This window comes from Cydia strobilella, chromosome 18, assembly GCF_947568885.1.
Source record: "Cydia strobilella chromosome 18, ilCydStro3.1, whole genome shotgun sequence".
In the NCBI taxonomy this organism is placed as follows: Eukaryota; Metazoa; Arthropoda; class Insecta; order Lepidoptera; family Tortricidae; genus Cydia; species Cydia strobilella.
Genome location: NC_086058.1, coordinates 1054430 through 1072154, shown reverse-complemented (window position 1 = coordinate 1072154; position 17725 = coordinate 1054430).

Here is a 17725-nt window from a genome sequence, read left to right as displayed (position 1 = left end):
CGTGCACATACTAGCCATGCACGCACGGATTTGTCCGCCCAACACGTCTCAGATCTGATCCGCGACTTCGCCACAGGCATTACTCGTATTTTCGTTCGAATTGCCCTTCAATTTCTAATTAAGTTACTTACATACTTGACGATAGTAATGCTTAAAATACATAATTAAAGTTAAAACCTAGGACTACCAGCTTCGTTGGCGGGTTGCCATTAACTAAAATGTGGCTTTTCATCAGAGAAGAGTCCTTATACTTCATGTGAAATTAGGACCTTTATATCAGAATTCCTGTTGGAATTTCAGATAGAAAGGACCTTATTGTACTTGAAGCATAAGGACCCTTCTGTGATGGAAAGCCACAAATAATAATTTCAATAATGCAATGCATTATTAATGCTATTCGCTTATCGACCTTAAATGAAACATTACATTGTGAATTTTTAATAACCTGACATTTAGTTGATCCCACTTTTCATACTGTTCGCATCTCCACCATTAATCTCAGATCCGTATCTGGTAAGTGTGTATCAAGGTCAGATCTTACGGACCTTTTTATGATTTGGATTTTGTGAAGATGAAGATAGGATGTTCACGATTAATGGTATCGATTTAGCTGTTCTTGACATAGTTTCAAACTTATATTTAGAAATTAGGATGTGAATGAGCTCCCGAGACGAATTCTACGGATGGAAGTGTTTTTAGGGTTCCGTACCAAAAGGGTAAAAACGGGACCCTATTACTAAGACTTCGCTGTCCGTCTGTCCGTCTGTCCGTCTGTCCGTCTGTCCGTCTGTCCGTCTGTATGTCTGTATCTCATGAACCGTGATTGCCGCTATAACAATAAATACTAAAAAGTACGGAACCCTCGGTGCGCGAGTCCGACTCGCACTTGGCCGGTTTTTTCTAATTGAAAAATCGGCTATAATTGTTTACAAAACATTAGACAACCGGTGGTCGGCACCATCGATCGTTGTCTCCGTGGGCACACAAATTACCAGTTTGTCTGATGATATTTGTCTGTCAGTTAATCGCAAAATCACACAGTCACACACTAACAGTTCCATTTCAGGTTTTGGCCTGACGACTAATACGAACCGAGAGTGTGTGGCCGCTTGACGATTTTTTTATAGACTTTATTTGCTGCCATTCCTCAACCCACCAACGGAGCGGCAGCTGACGTTCACGAGGGTTCATCATACATAGCCGTTAACCACTATACGAGTTTTCGCCCGGGAGGCGATTGGTCATGGAAATCTATTCCTGGCCCGCGGTCTATCAGCGTCGACCGACAGACACCATATAGCGACAGACGCAGGCGGAATGGTAATGGGTGGGACCCTTTATGATGATATGATCAGATATGATGATAATTATTACAGCATAGTTTAGCAATAAATAACACGCATAAGCATGACGTTATTTTATCCTAGTCCACAGCAATATAAATTTGCGATAATATCATCCGATTGCAACCATGCTGAGCCTATAAACCATCAGGTGGCCCATGTGCTCATTTACCTACAGCCATAAAAGTTTCTATATCGATATCTGTAGAGTAACGATATGGTTACAATCACGATTTGAACCGAGGTTCAAAAGATCGCACGAGACATCGTTAAAAAAACCGGTCATGTGCGTGTCGGGCTGCGGATAATGGAGGGTTCCGTTCCGGACCATCATAGGTACGCTACAAAAAAAACATAAGCATAAGGGTGTGTCATCGCGGCATTACCTACGTAGGCTCGGGGTGAATCAATCCTTTGATACCTATAGAAGTGGCCTACGTGGGCGATCTCGTTGCTTCGCTTCGCGTTCGCGAGTTGTTCGCTTACCTATGCGAAGTATGCGTAATATGGAAGAGTGATGGTAAAGACTAAGCGTTCCGTTTTTATGATTTTGGTTACGGAACTCTAGATAGTGTTCCGAAGTAATTGACTTATTTAATGGGCTTTTAAAATGGTCTATAAAAATTTAGTATTTGCTCCGTCATATGGAATGCGTGTAATTGTGCATTTTATTGTTTTTAGTAGGGTAAGTAAGGACAGTAAAATAAATGTATGGAGCAGTGTATGGACTTTAGTCTCAGGCGATGCCGCTTGGCACGATTGTGCCTTAGGTCAAACAAAGCTGATTTGGCCCGGGGCCCGGCAGCCACGAGATCGTACCGTGCATACCCCCAAAACGGGGGTGAAAGGGTCGGCTCCCCAGGCCCAATCTTTGATATATTTCTTCCTGTTCTTAGCTGAGCAACTAGGGCAAGTTATATATGATATATCATTTTCGTATAACTTATGGACGAGGAATTCATTTTTGAAATAATAATTATAACTTTTCATTCAAAAAACATATTTTTGTGCAAAAAAATGGAAATGTTATGCAATTTTTTGTGACAATTTTGGCTTTTACAATCAACATCAACAGTGTGGCGATTTACACTAAATTGGACAATTTATTCTTTAATCTGAAATACATCACTTCAAGTTTAAAGTAGGCATTTTGTAAGGAAAAAATAATTTATAGCGCGTGGCGGTGACGATTTCCATACAAATGAAACTCAAATGGACCAGTCAAAGTTAAAAATGATTATAAAACCACTGAAATTTTCGTTTTTAAAGTTTGATTATAATGTTTTAATTTTAATCCTTGTTTCATGCATTTGTGCCCTTTATTGGTACGAATTTGATGTTTTTACTTTCATTCCATACAAACTTTCACCCCCCAAATCACCCCCTTAAGGGTGGATTTTATATAATTTTTACCTGTCGTATTTAATTGATTTTGAAAATTTCAGCTTCATCTACAGTGGTTTAGATTGTATGGTTGTGTTTTTGTTTCAAAATACGTCACTTTTGACACTGACATATGTATACGATCCATGTCGTATCTTTAGCAAATTTTTTAAGTATCTTAAAGCTCGAATCAGGCCGGTAGACTGTTCATATCATAAGTTCATAACCCTTCCTCTTTTGCGCTAGTCTGGTAAAATAATACTATAAAACCAGTTGAAACTTATGACTGCGTGTTGACATCGTTCGGTGACGTACCACAAAAAGGTGGGCGGGCGTCAACACGTCACGACTTGCACATGCGTACGCACATGCGTGCTATAGTGGACGCATTTACGGACTATTGTGGTTATTGACGCCATCTTTTAAGACAAATGATTAATTATGGGTCATTGGAAAGGGTTAAAAACGTTCAAAGGAAAACCGTGGACATTACCGAAGCTAAGGATTTTGTTATCCCTTGAAGTGGCAGGAACCGCCTCGCCTGGAATTTGATTAATTAAAATAAAATAGAAATTCCTTCAACTCTAAAAGACGTTTGAATGAATGAAATGAATGAATGAATGAATGAAATCGTTTATTCACAATGAACATATGGTAACATAAGATCTTAATTTATATACATTGCTTCCCACTATACATTCAGTCAAGATAGACATGTGAAAATATTTGTCAGTGAGTTTGCCACTTGAAAGGTTAATTTTTTTTATGAAATATACGATACAAATTGAAAGAAGTAGGTTTTATCAAGCAGATAAGACTAAAGTACGAGGGGTTTTAAAGTCCATTTACTTTATAACGCCTACAGGAATGTGCGTAGCCTTAGCACATAACTAAAAATATTTAAAAACGATATTACCTCATTAAACTTTCCAAGACAAATGCAATTTTGATTTGTCAAAATATAATGTATAATATTGTCTTCGGTTACCGCGATAGTTACTCATGAAATAAAACTATGAAAACGGATTATATCGCGTATATTGAATTTATAATAATTATAATACATCCCGACGTTTCGACGTTTTTTTTTATCGCGTATATATATATATATCTTTACTTGAAAATAATTGTAGTGTATAACTAGCCTTATGAACCGATTTTGCATGTACAACCAGCCTTAAAGTTTATAGTCTATGATTGTTCATTATTTTTAGTATGTGGGTATTTTTGCACTTTGTAATTTTTCCTCAGTTACCCGTTGACCACGAACGCTGTAAAGGGTTCGAAGCGTCGGGATGTATTATAAATTCAATATACGCGATTATAATCCGTTTTCATAGTTTTATTTCAAAATGTAATGTAGTTGTAGTTTTATCCAAAATAAAATGGGTTTTATAGGCCTCGGCGCGGCGGCTAGAGGATGTGGAGCGTTGACACAAAGAAATGTATTAAGTAAATTGACACTAACATTGTCCATGCCCTCCAGTTGTGTGGTATAGACTTAGGTCAAACATTAAAGTTTCTGAACTATAGCACTCCCAAATTAAAACAATTTTATAACGGGTAATATATATGCCTCACGCAAAATAGGCGCCAGTCGTCGATTTGCGGAAAATCGCCCGAACTACAATACAATAACGGGTAAGATATGCCATTTTGGTTTAATTTCGCTCCACATTAAAACTCAACCAAAATCGCGTGAGTGACTCGTTCAAATTATATTTTCAAAGTTTTAAAATTGCATGAGACACATTATAAATATTTCTTTAATAACAAAACTTCCGTGAGGCACTGACATATTAAATATATTAAACAAGGTCACTCACGTTTACATGTTGAGCGATCATCGACTGTATAAACGTGAGGGTCACTCACGTTTAATATATTTAATATTCTTTGAACTACATTTTCTTCTTTGAAATCGGTTAAAAGCTGCAGCCACTGTAGCGGCGCCGCGTTGGTCACGCGGGGACATTTCCTTGTAAGGCTTTATGGAGTTCAAGGCACAGGCGTTATTATTTAAAGTATATTAAATATTGTTATGTTAGAATGTTGTTAGTTGAATATAGTCCATAAGGCAGGTCAGTTAAGACACATAATAGTTGGCACGGCATCGTGTGCCGAAGTTGGTAAACTATTTCGACCAGTCTAATATCTCCGAAAGGGGTAAGTGCTATGTATAAGAATCTTGGTACAGAGAATTTATCAATCTCATTAATGCGCGGCTAAGTAATGTTATTTATTTCATTTTAGCCTACCGAAACGCCCTTATAGTACGGATATGATAAGTTATAAGCAGACATAGACTGAGCTAGCAAGTCTGGCAGGGATCGGACGATTCCCCGTCGAACAACCGACGAAATTTCTCCTGGCGCCCACTATTTATAGTTTAGATTTATTCTTTAGTTTTATTTAGGTTTAGTTGTTAGTTTTGATCAATAAAACAATAATCTTCTTTAGAACCTTAGTGACCGTTGTTTCAATCACCATAACGACACGTAACAATATATTAATAACGGGTCACTCACGTGTTTTAATATATTTTATATGTCTGTGTCTCACGGAAGTTTTGTTATTAAAATTATTTAAAGTATTTAAACTTAAAAGCACATAAGTACTCTAGTTTTATATAAAGGCCTATTATTATTTTGATTTTAGGGTTAGGTACCCAAAGGGTTAAAACGGGACCCTATTACTAAGACTCCACTGTCCGTCTGTCTGTCACCAGGCTGTATCTCATGAACTGTGATAGCTAGACAGTTGAAATTTTCACAGATGATGTATATCTATTGCCGCTATAACAAAAAAATATATATTAAAAACAGAATAAAATAAATATTTAACTGGGGCTCCCATACAACCAACGTGATTTTTTTTGCCATTTTTGTGCGTAATGGTACGGAACGCTTTGTGCGCGAGTCTGACTCGCACTTGTCCTGTTTTTTCGTTATATTTGAGTATATAATTTGGCTGGTTTGAAGAGCTCATCACTATGCCAATTTGGGACACAAAATTACGTTTCTTACATAAATGAAATTATTATAAAAATCTATTGCCGGGCAATATTTGTCATGATCTACCTACCTAAACTACTCTTCTACCAGCCTACGTGGAATCACACTCCTTATATAAGTAAGTGACGAAAAAAAGAATATTTCCCCTCACTATAGCGAGGAAAGTGCAACATCCACAGGCGTTAGATCATCTTCATCAACTGGAATCGCTAATTTTTTTACGATATTATAACAAAAAACTCTGGAAATTCTGTACTTTTACGTGAGGTTTTTAAGTAAAATTTTTGTTGACAATGTTGACATTTCTGACGTATGAAATGTCAATGATGCGTTTTGAAATTGCATCGACTTAACTTGTGCGTTCAGAATTATGTTTAACATAATTATTAAAAAACAAACGTTTATTATGGAATTTTAAGGTTTATGACTTAAAATCATTAAATAAAACTAAATCTGGTATTTTTTATTAGATTCTCAAACCATTTATTTAATGATAATTAATATCGAACGAACCATTATTATGAGCGTTTTACGTTTTGTTATCTGTCAAGCTACTTAAACACGCTCCATCCAAGGTCAAATTACTTTCGCCACTAGTGGATAAAATGCGTTTTTCCCCGCTTGTATTAAAGGATAAAAGACGGCTTTCCGAGCTAGTGAGGGGAAAAGAATATTAGTTTTCCGCTCACCGCCTTCAACTTGCGACATAACTGTCCTGAGTAAATCGGCCCTAAGATTTATACGCGTGATCTTCCGCGTGCAGCTAACTATACTCATATTATGCCCTTATCTGTGGCTTAGTGATGACTCGGTGAACTTAAGGCCTCAGGTTCGAATCTGGTTAAAAGCTGTTTATATTTACGATCTGAAATATGAGGCGAATTCGTGCGTGAGTCGTAAGATTACGTTGTTTATTAGTATTTTGTTTTTATAAAACGTTTATTGCGTTCTTTAAGGGGCCCATTGACTATCAGTCCGCCGGGCGATATCGGCCTGTCAGTTAGAACAACAGTTTGACAGTTCCGAACAACTGACAGGCCGATATCGTCCGGCGGACTGATAGTCAGTGGGCCCCTTTAGAATTTAGAACGAGTACGGCCGATTTTTATTTTGCTAACGATTTTCGTCAGATTTATTTAAATTCGCTTGTCTCGCCCGGGAATCGAACTGACTAAAAATTTAAAAATAAACACTTCGTTATTTTATTCTACTAGTCGATACAGTTAATGTTAATGATAACATTTCTCCAAGAAAACGTAAGACGCAGCGCTAGTGAGTCATGTGTGTCAACATCAGTTACTTCAAATAAATACATACTCTTTAAAATGTGTAAGGAGTTTTCCGTGTTCTTCATGTATCATAAAATGGTAAATAGGACCAATCTGTAAAATGCTCTATTTTAGAAATGATGGATTGCATATTCTTCATATCATCTTCATATACCTAAATATCGAAAGCGGTTATAAAAGTAAAGCAATTTACCTGCCTAAATGCTATTCAAGACATTTTTAGTTTAATTGTGACACTTTGTAAAAGTGTACACAAATAACCAGAAAACATGATATTTTAATGCAAATAATTTAACTGTCAAAACGTCAAAACTTTTGACTCAAAAGACACCAAACACCAAAAGCGGCCAACTCAAGAATTCCAGAAAATCGACACGCGAAATTGTCCCGAATTCTTTAACACAATAACGCAGTTTTACATTCCACTGTAACACACCCTTTAGTTAACATTTTGGACCTTCTGTCTTTGGAATAAGGTTTAGGATTGTCAGTTAACAACTTAAGTGCGGACGATGGTACAGTCGAGTTCACAAACCTCTTTACAAGTCACGGTTGGAACGTTTGTCATCATCATCATATCAGCCTTTTATCGCCCACTGCTTAGCCTTTCTTCGAGTACACCACTTGTCCCAATAGTGATCTCTTCCAGGAGTCGTAGCACGGTACGCTTATCACCATGCCTGTCACGTTCTAACAAGTATGTGAGTGCGAAAGTGACGGACTTAGTGATAGGGGAAACCATGCTGCGCGGGCAGAAGTAACCCACTCTTCTGAATATGACAATGGACGCCAGGCGCTCCTCTCGTCCGAAATCGTCCACCATTCCGTTAACTTTTTGGTCCACCTGCCATCACTATGCCTGGCAACATATCTCCCAACTCAAATTGAGTTTGGTAATGACATGTAATGACGTCTTGCACTTTGGTGCGGCGTTACAGAATAAATATTAGTACTTGCAGTACGTACAGACGATTCACTCTCTAACAAAACGCGTCTATTACGACAGATATGACCGCATGCGTCCGTACCGTAGCGGTGCGCGGCACCTACTATGGCTAGACACCAAAATTGGTGTGGGCCGCATGTACTTGTAGCGACGCTACGAAATCGCGGAGTGAGCCACGCCTGCCGGCGTCGGTTCTCGACATTCCTCACTCGGCCCGGCTCGCATGATCTTTGTGCCACTCGGATTTTATTTGTATATCTATAATAATTCAATGTTTTTAAGAATAATAATAACTGCATCAATAAATTGCTCTTGTAAAACTTGACAATTTAAAAGTGCTTGTTGCTAGGCCTATTTGAATATTTTGAATAAAGAATATTTTGACTTTGACTTTGACTTTGAAACGTAATAGGCTTGTAAAAGTGTTTGTGGACTCAGCTGTACACAACAATAAATCAGGGAATGTCATAATTCCCACTCGTGACTTCAATTTGCGGCCAAAAAATGAATTTGCATAATTTACGTAATTTTTGGAGCCATTGAAGATTTTAAAATCAGTCCTTTTTGTTTGCTAATTCAGTGGTTCAATGGTATGTAACGAAGTCATTAACTAGTTGTCTTTTTTGACGACAATGTGATACGATCAATACATTCATGCAGTCTGTAATATAATTTGGTGTTGGTGGATAAATAGAGTTTTCTATTCTGTACAATACATATGCGCAATTTTACGGTTAATGTTCTAAAAAAAATTCGCGTGAGTGACGTTTTTGGTCGAAAAAATTACACTTTTGACACTGACAGATCGGTATCGTATCGCTGTGACTTCTTATAAGCATTGTTCAAATCGGGCCGTTGATACAAGTATTGATTTCGTATTCATTCCGCAATGAAGAACTTTTGAAAGTCTTCAAACCAGTGATTTTATCTAAATCTAACGGAAAAAATCGACAATAAAATAACATCGCTCCTGTTATTTTTAGACATTTATATATGCGACTAAAGGGGCCCACTGACTATCAGTCCGCTGGACGATATTGGCCTGTCAGTTAAAACAAAAAATTTACAGTTCCGCACAACTGACAGGCCGATATCGTCCGGCGGACTGATAGTCAGTGGGCCTCTTTATGATTCAAGAGTTTCAAGACCAACAAAGTGAATAAAATCTAAATTACGTAAAAACCTTATTTTAATTTAAATTTTTGTTTTACTCTCAACAATTTTGGTCACATTGCACGTACTATTTTATTTAAGGTCAGCCATCGAAAACATTATCGATGCAAAGTTATTAAACAAAACAATGTAACGGGAAAAGTTTGATTAAAATTTCACTGTTGCAGCATTCACTTGATTGGCAATGAACTCAGACCAATAACTATTCAATAGGCACACTATTAATACAAACTTGATGAAAAATATCGGAATTGAACTAGCAGAGAGACTGATTTATTTTTGTAAAATAACCAAGGATGAGGATATAATAAGATAGAGCGGTACTGTCATAGTAAATTTTGTAACCACTGTAAATTCACTGCTATCGACACACTTTAAAACTAAAAATGAAGATTTATAAAAATACGTTAAAATGTATTAAAATATGGATAAATGATTTTTTTATTTGAATTAATTATTTTTATATGATTTTGACCCATGTTCTTTCACTGATATGCGTTAAAATTATAAATAACAAACGAAACCGTCAACGCCCTCTATACGAGAGTAGGCCAAAACTAGTGGCGCCATCTGATCGAGAATCAAATTTTCGTGATTTTCGAGGCACGTTTTTTCGTTAGACTGTATTCATCTATTACGGAGTTATATCTATCTTTGGTAGGTCTTTCACAAAGTCCTAAAATGGAAAAATATACCTACACTTGCGAGTTGCGACCAATAGAACACCGGTCCAATCACTACTACCAACTGAGCTACGGAGGCTAACCAGATGTGTGCGAATCTTTCCATTCCTTCCCTTATACCTTCCTTTCGTAGCTCAGTTGGCAGCGATTGGATCGGTGTTCCAATGGTCGCAAGTTCGAGTCTTGCCGGAGGTGTATTTTTCTATTTTCCTTGAGAAAGTGAAAAGAGGGTGGCAAATGCAGCAACATGCAGATACTAGGTCCTCGAATTGATGGACTGCTCCTAGTTCTGACAGAGTTTATGAGTTTTTAGGGTTCAAAGGGTAAAAACGGGACCCTATTACTGAGACTCCGCTGTCTGTCTGTCCGTATGTCACCAGGTTGTATCTCATGAACCGTGATAGCTAGACAGTTGAAATTTTCACATATGATTTATATCTGTTGCAGCTATAACAACAAATACTAAAAATAGAATAAAATAAATATTTAAGTAAGTTTTTTGCGTAATGGTACGGTACTCTTCGTGCGCGAGTCCGACTCGCACTTGACCGGTTTTTTATCAATTGGACCATAATGTTAAAATTTCATTTCACTTTCACATTCCTGAATACATTTAAGTAACTCATATATGCACCTGCCTAATTTGAAATATCCTCTCGATATATTTCTATTCCTTATCTTACCCAACCTTGTATCCCTAGGTAAATAAATAACAAATACACGAGTCATCTAAAACACAACCCTCTTTCGCACAGCCGGTAATGTTCGGGAATCGGCAGTTTCCGCGGGTCCGAGCTGGGGGCAGTTTTGTTTACTTTCATCGTCTTTAGGGACAGGGTGGTTAAGTAGAGATAAATATATACAGAACTGAATTTAGTGGCATAAATTGAAGCTTCACCCACGATTCAGTCACCTTAAAAAAAAACGATGAAAATTATACCAATTATAAACTCAAATAGATATCATACACTATAGAAAAAGTTACCCAGTCCACCGGTGGCCGAGGCGGGAATAGAACTCACGTCTTCAGCTTACGCGGCTAACGTCCTGACCACTAGACCACCCGGCCACAGTGGTACCCATCAAATTCTCTGGTGTATGCTATCTTTGAAAGGTTACTAAGTTTTCCTTAGTAACCTTTATATATATATATGTGTATATATATATATTTATTTATATGTATATATTTATTTCAGTTTATAATTTATATATAGTAAGGTGACTACTTAAAAAACACAAATCAAAATATTTCATAAAATAATATGATTTGTTCCCTTGCTGAAAATTATACCAAACTTTATTCCAAATTCTAAATGTTGAATAGGTACGCCCATGAATGCCATTATATCATTGGAATTATTATTTCATGCTAGTTAAGGCGAAGTTATGTACTAAAGGCGAATTTAGGGTATATATTTTTGCCAACCTCTTTTCTTTTAAAATGAACTTCAACATTGATAACGTTATTTTACACGTTTCTGTTGCCAAGTTCAAGTTCAAATATACTGTAATAATGTAGGCCTAGCAACAAGCACTTATGAATTTTGAATAATTTGTACATATACATATACATATAATCACGGCGGTTATATGTATGTACATATAATCACGCCTATTTCCCGGAGGGGTAGGCAGAGACCACGGATTTCCACTTGCTACGATCCTGACATACCTCTTTCGCTTCCTTCACTTTCATAACATTCCTCATACACGCTCGCCGGTTGCACATATATATTATCTTAAGCTTATTATCAGAGCAATTTATTGATGTTAATTTAATAATATTGAATTATTATACAGATCAAAGTTGATACTAAGAATTTCACAAAAAGATCGTCTAACATAAAAAAGTGTATAATAAATTACTAGTCCAGAATGTTTTTAGAATCAAATCTAAATGTCAAAAAAACACAACAAAAGAAGTACATACATTGGAATATCCATTTCCTAATCGTTAATCAAATATACCTAACTAGCGACCCGCCCCGGCTTCGCACGGGTGAAATGCTGATGTAATATACATATAAACCTTCGTCTTGAATCACTCTATCTATTAAAAAAACCGCATCAAAATCCGTTGCGTAGTTTTAAAGATCTAACCATACATAGGGACAGACGTCTGTGTTCGTCAGGAAGAGACTTTGTTTTATACTATGTAGTGATAAATAAATAATAATTTCGAATCACAATTACCCGTGTCTATATCTTAAATAGCTCTACGACCCTCCGTGCAATGGTCATATTCCGCAGGCGGCAGTATCCCGGCCATATCATAGCGTAGTATCAGCTGCACTGACCAAAGACAGACCTTATAACTTTGCAATAAAGACTACAATCGATCAGTGAATACCTACGATAAATACTAATCGTTATTAGACCTTAACTCAATGACACAAGGTTTAGGAAAGATAATGGTGTTTATGTTGGTTGGTACGTCTAATATACGAATTATCTGGTGGACGGTGGTAAACATCGTAAAGAAACCTGGCTGGGAGCGAAAATTGGTATGGCGATTAAATATTGTGGTTGGGGAAATGTAATAACCCAAGAACGAGACTTAGTCGAAATATGGGGTACCTACAACACATATTTGGACTAAGACTTGAACTAAGCTAAGGTCTTTAACTAAGTGATAATGTTCCTGGACGGTCACAACAATTGATAGAGTGAGAGTTTTGAATGATTCACGGTTAGTTTCACTAGACTTATATTGACCGGGATATAGACCGTGATTACCTTTTGTATCACGGTCTATATTCCGGTCAATATAAGTCTAATTGACAGAGTACCAATAGTCTAGAGATGTCGAAATGTGGGGTACCTACAACACATATTTCGACTAAGTCTTGAATTGAGCCGAGTCGATAATGTTCCTACATAATGGACAGTCACAACAATTGACAGAGTACTAATCGTCAAGAGATATTTCATTTTATTGCAAAATATAAATATAAAAACCGGACTCGCCCACCGAGGGTTCCGTACTTTTTAGTATTTGTTGTTATAGCGGCAATAGAAATACATCACCTGTGAAAATTTCAACTGTCTAGCTATCACGGTTCATGAGATACAGCCTGGTGACAGACAGACAGACGGACAGCGGAGTCTTAGTAATAGGGTCCCGTTTTTACCCTTTTGGGTACGGAACCCTAAAAATGATGTTTATAAAAGGCATACAATATAAATTTATGTAGGTACCTAAGTTTTTCCTAACTTAAATTTTAACAAAGAATTTCCCTGAAATATTTCCACATTTAAAGAACAAAATTTCCAACGCACAAACTTAGAACCACCACAGCTCATATCGTGTAATGAAAGCCATAAACAAACCGACATATTATACATGTATGATAATGCCGGCTTGTATATGCGGCGTGTTTATGTTATGGCTCGACCATTTTAATATATCGTATTCCCCTTTGTTGGGTATACTTTATAAGCACATTTCGAGATTATTTATTATTAAGGAGCGTCGGTAATTAGGCGTAGTGCTGATGATGGTTTCAAGTGTAAAAAAAAAACAGGCCGAGAGCGAGTCGAACTCGCGCACGAAGTGTTCCGTACCATTACGCAAAAGACGGCAAAAAAAAACACGTTTGTTGGAAGGGGCTCCCCTCCCCTCCTCCCCTTAAATATTTATTTCATTCTGTTTTTAGTATTTGTTGTTATAGCGGCAACAGAAATACATGTGTGAAAATTTCAACTGCCTAGCTAGGGTTCATGAGATACAGCCTGGTGACAGACGGACAGACAGACAGACAGACATACAGCGAAGTCTTAGTAATAGGGTTCCGTTTTTACCCTTTGGGTAACCCTAAAAATATAGGTGCATTAGGGCATTCCACGAGAATGTCCCTTACGAAATGCTTTTGCTTTGTATGGCAGCTAATTCAATCAAATGCGTAAAGCTCAAGAAAATACTGCCAATTTGTTAGCAGTCATGAAATATTACCAGACCCAATATCATTTTCTCAGCCTTTTCAGAACTATTAGAAGAACGACGTTTCGTAAAGGACATTCTCGTGGAATGCACCATTGTATTCAACTTACTCAAAAATTAATATGCCACATAGTTCTTAATTCGCTGACATAAGAACTATGGGACATATTTTGAGTATGATGAGTGCAACCATATTTTTACACGACTGTACCTGCCTGACATAAAAAGGTATCTTTTGGATCGTTGTATGATAAAATAAAAAAGGAATTTGGTGAATGTTAAACGTACCGTAAGGTCGGGGTACTTTAGCCCTCCAAGGTTACTTTGCACACCCATGAAAACCTATTTAATTGAATTGATAAATTCTTAAAAACGACATTAAGTGATTAATTTGTTTTTGTGTAAGCGTTTAGTGTCGTTTTCAAGAATTTATTAATTCAATAAATGGGTTTTCATGGGTGGAAAAAGTAGGTGTAAGGGCTAAAGTACCCCGACATTACGGTATAGTGTTTTCGAAATAAAAGATGGGTAAAAAAAGCTTGAGGCATATGCCTATGGTAATATCAAGTTATAAATTATTTTATAGGGTAAGCTGGTCTAAGAGTACGCATCCAATAAGAGTAAGCTACAAAATCCAACCCGCGCTTAACTTATGCCGTATTTCGAAGTGAACGGTTAGAAGTACTAACTACAATGGAGGTAATCGCACTTAAACTATCGTGAGACATATTTCAAAATATTCATCAGTACGGTTTTTACTCACTATTATTTTTAGTCCCTTTTTGGCGACATGTTTCGGATTCTTTGGTTATCCATCCTCAGGCACGAGTGTCCGCGGCGGTTGTACGTCGTGCACCGCCGCGGACACTCGTGCCTGAGGATGGATAACCAAAGAATCCGAAACATGTCGCCAAAAAGGGACTAAAAATAATAGTGAGTAAAAACCGCACTGATAAATATTTTAAAATGGAGGTACGTATCTATAAACACATCAAAAACACCAGAAGTATGACTGATATTGTTTTATATAAATTATAGATCTATATTTTGGGATAATCCTACACAGATCCACATGGCCCCAAAGCTTGTACTATGGTTATTAGGCACTAAAATACATAGATAACATCCCATAACTCAGGAACAAAAATAAATAGCCAGGTTACAAAAAAGTACTCTAATTTCGTTCCTTTTAGCTTTAAAAATACCATGTTTTTTTAAAATTAAGTCTTGATTCTTAAATATGACATTTTAAAGTGAAGGTTTATACCTATATGTACATAAAAATATAGATTTTTAGTATTTACTTAGTCAATGCCGGTTGTAAATTTCCGCTAAGAGCCTTTTCACATACAAAGTAGGCCTATATACATTATGTATGAATCCTCTAATTTATAGAGCCGTTACGTTTTTAATAATATTTATAAAGGTGTGATGGTAGCGTGAAAACAATACAAAATAACCTCTCTACTTATGGTGGGTACATACTATAATAGCCTTGTAGTTAATATTTCTCCATTCTTATATCTGTAATGATCGCATTTATTAGAATAATTATTGGTAGAGAATGCCATTTGGCATAAGGCCGCCATTTGTACATACCCTTAGACTTACCCGTACAGACAGACGGACAGTGGAGTTTTAGTAATAGGGTCCCGTTTTTACCCTTTGGGTACGGAACCCAAATTAACACATGTTTTTCGTGACACAGGTAAGGCTCCTAACGCAGTTGCTTAACATAACCGTTACTAATAAAACTGGACTAATGGCTACTTTACGACCAATTCTTGTTCCACTGTCCCCTATTGATATAACAAAGCGTTCCCACGATTAAAACACTTAATAATACAATAGCTATCAGATAATGTCCTTTGAGATGCATAAAATAATTTTATTCTACTGTGTCATAAAATTTCCAACTAGCAATAACGTGGTAAGTCTAAATAGTTTGAATATAGTTACGCTGTTTTTAAGAAGTTTAGTTATGGGTTTATAGCTTGGTCCGTAACCCAGTGGCTGGTAGGGAGACAATATAATGATAATAAAATTAATAATCTGTGTAACTAGCATAATACCAATATTAGTTTAACTTTATTTATTGTCAGTAAGGGAATACTTTATATATTTGTGAAAACCATGCTAATTTTAAATAAGTATAAAACTCCGGCGAAACTCATATATTTTACGGCTACACGTATATGTATAATTACATTACGATACAAGTGCGAAAAATAGGAAATTCGCAACGAGTGGCGATAAATTAAAACACGACCGAAGAGAGCGTTTTAAGTCGACACGAGTTGCGAATTACTTATTCGCACATGTATCGTACGTTTTACAGTACATATGGGCCTTAAAATTTTCGACATAGTTGCGTAATGAGCTTATTATCGCACTAGTGCGGTAAAGTAGCACCATATAAACTGTATAATAGTTATTTACGATACAAGTGCGCTTACCGTGGGACTTAGTCAATCTGTGTAAGAATGTCCTATAATATTTATTATTTATTATTATTATTTATAAGTGCGGAAAAGAGGAAATTCGAAACGAGCGGCGATAAATTAAAACACGACCGCAGGGAGTGTTTTAAATCGACACGAGTTGCGAATTACTTTTTCGCACGTGTATCGTACAACGTTTTACAGTACATATGGCCCTTTAAACTTTAGACATATGCACGAAAAGTGCTCATTCCCTCACTACTGTAAAATATAATTTATAACGGGCCACTCGCGTAGGTACTAGTCGGACGGATCGAAACATGTTGAGCGCAATTTGACCAAAATTACGTGAGCACAAAATTGGTCTAGTTATTGTCTATAGTAGGTATCTATTTCTATTGATGTAGGTATATATGTGACGTTTTCAACCAAAAGGTACCACATTGTCGCTTGTCGATAAGGTTGATTTCAAATTAAAGCTATATGGAAATAGCGCTTCTTGACAACCGACAATAAGTACCCTTTTGATTGAGAATGGTACATATATATATCGTCGCCTAGTACCCATATTAGGTACATATTAGCTTTGCTTAGTTTGGGCGTTTGGGGCTAGCTCGATGTATGTAAGATTGTTCCCAAAAAAAATTTTTTTATAGTAGGTACAGTACAGGGCGTTGGCCGTTTGCAAATTGGTAAATGTTGATCTTAAAAAAAACCGGCCAAGTGCGAGTCGGACTCGCGCACCGAGGGTTCAGTACTTTTTAGTATTTGTTGTTATAGCGGCAACATAAATACATCATCTGTGAAAATTTCAACTGTCTAGCTATCACGGTTCATGAGATACATCCTGGTGTCAGACAGGCGGACAGACGGACAGACGGACAGACGGACAGACGGACAGACGGACGGACGGACGGACGGACGTACGGACAGACGGACGGACGGACAGACGGACAGACGGACAGACGGACAGACGGACAGACGGACAGACGGACAGACGGACAGACGGACAGACGGACAGACGGACAGACGGACAGACGGACAGACGGACAGACGGACAGACGGACAGACGGACAGACGGACAGCGGAGTCTTAGTAATAGGGTCCCGTTTTTACCCTTTGTGTACGGAACCCTAAAAAACTACAAGAACTCGTAACTCCCAAATAAAAGATTATACATACGGGAATCTGTGTAACAATAATTCGTGACACAACTGACACTAACATTCACTTTTACGACTTTTCGTTAATATAGCTTGATCCCTACACAACGTATTGTCAGCGAAATAATAGGTTCATAAAATGTTATTTAGTTTTTAGATTTCCTGCTTTAGGGCGTGGTTGAAAGATAAATAGAATAAATAGTAAGTTTTATGTTTAGAAAATAGTTATAGTAAAAGTGGTTTTGTTTAGCAAGTTTATTACTGGGTGGAGCTTTTAGGTAATAAAATTACTGTAACTAGTACTACGAAACCGTTGCCGTCGAAATATTTATTTGTATAATAAATTATCA